The sequence below is a fragment of the Rhincodon typus genome, chromosome 26 (genome assembly GCF_021869965.1).
Source record: "Rhincodon typus isolate 14 chromosome 26, sRhiTyp1.1, whole genome shotgun sequence".
In the NCBI taxonomy this organism is placed as follows: domain Eukaryota; kingdom Metazoa; phylum Chordata; class Chondrichthyes; order Orectolobiformes; family Rhincodontidae; genus Rhincodon; species Rhincodon typus.
This window is the reverse complement of record NC_063357.1, coordinates 2466528-2468381: the sequence shown is the minus strand read 5'-3', so window position 1 is coordinate 2468381 and position 1854 is coordinate 2466528.

Genomic DNA, 1854 nt, shown 5'->3' with positions numbered 1-1854 from the left:
GGCTAATGGTAATATTCTTGGTAGTGTGGATGAGCAGAGAGATCTCGGTGTCCATGTGCATAGATCACTGAAAGTTGCCACCCAGGTTGATAGGGTTGTTAAGAAGGCATACGGTATGTTAGGTTTTATTGGTAGAGGGATTGAGTTTCGGAGCCATGAGATCTGGTGTGGCCGCACTTGGAGTATTGCGTACAGTTCTGGTCGCCGCATTATAGGAAGGATGTGGAAGCATTGGAAAGGGTGCAGAGGAGATTTACCAGGATGTTGCCTGGTATGGAGGGAAGGTCTTATGAGGAAAGGCTGAGGGACTTGAGGCTGTTTTCGTTAGAGAGAAGGTTAAGAGGTGACTTAATAGAGACATACAAGATGATCAGAGGATTAGATAGGGTGGACAGTGGGAGCCTTTTTCCTCGGATGGTGATGGCTAGCACGAGGGGACATAGCTTTAAATTGAGGGGTGATAGATATAGGACAGATGTCAGAGGTAGGTTCTTTACTCAGAGAATAGTAAGGGCGTGGAATGCCCTGCCTGCAAAAGTAGTAGACTCGCCCACTTTAAGGGCGTTTAAATGGTCATTGGATAAACATATGGATGATAATGGAAAGTTTAGGTTAGATGGGCTTCAGATTGGTTTCACAGGTCGGCGCAACATCGAGGGCCGAAGGGCCGGTACTGCACTGTAATGTTCTATGTTCTATGTTCTATATTATACAGAATAACAACCTGGGTATATGAAACAGAATAAAACCCTGTGTATATTATACAGAATAACAACCCTGTGTATATTTTACAGAATAACAACCCTGTGTATATGATACAGAATAACAACCCTGTGTATATTGTACAGAATAACAACCTGTGTATATTATACAGAATAACAACCTGTGTATATGATACAGAATAACAACCTGTGTATATTATACAGAATAACAGCCTGTGTATATGATACAGAATAACAGCCCTGTGTATATGATACAGAATAACAACCCTGTGTATATTATGCAGAATAACAACCGTGTATATGATACAGAATAACAACCTGTGTATATTATCCAGAATAACAACCCTGTGTATATTATACAGAATATCAACCCTCTGTATATTATACTGAATAACAACCTGTGTATATTGTACAGAATAACAACCCTGTGTATTTTTAGGGACTAGCTGCCTTTGAGTACATTGTATAGAATAACAACCCTGCGTATATTATAGGGAATAGCAATCCCTGTGTATATTGTACAGAATAACAACCCTGTGTTTATTATAGGGTATATTGTAGAGAAAGTAGCCTCCCTGCATGTATTGCTGGATAGAGTATAGCAGCCCCTGTGTACATTACAGGCGATAACAGGCCATGTATGTATTATAGAGAATAACAACCTCTGTGTACAATATAATGTATAACAGTTCCTGTGATAAAAGCTGAAGAGTACATATTATATTTTGGAATTTGGATTTAAAACAACAGAAGATATCTACGGGTCAGTCCAGCAAAGAATTTTTAAAAATAGGTTAGAAAGTCATTTGGAACAAAAATCTAGTTTCATCAATTCCAGGAAGACATATGGCTGCAGTGAAGTGGCCATCAGGCTAATCTATAGAGTTCATGGTGTAAATGTTTAGACTGTTGAGTTTGTGGGAGTTAGAGTAAAGGCCATTAGTTTAGTTTTGATTTCCAAATACAGGGTTCAAGGCTACAGATCAGAAGAGATAGACATTGAATTCAGAAGCAAGTTGGAGGTTTCTACTCACTGGAAGATCGTGTTTTAATTAAGCAGAATCAGTCATGACAGCAAACTGTTTCAGTTCATGAAGCTTCCAGGCTCGGATGAGTTTGGAGAGAAAGCTCC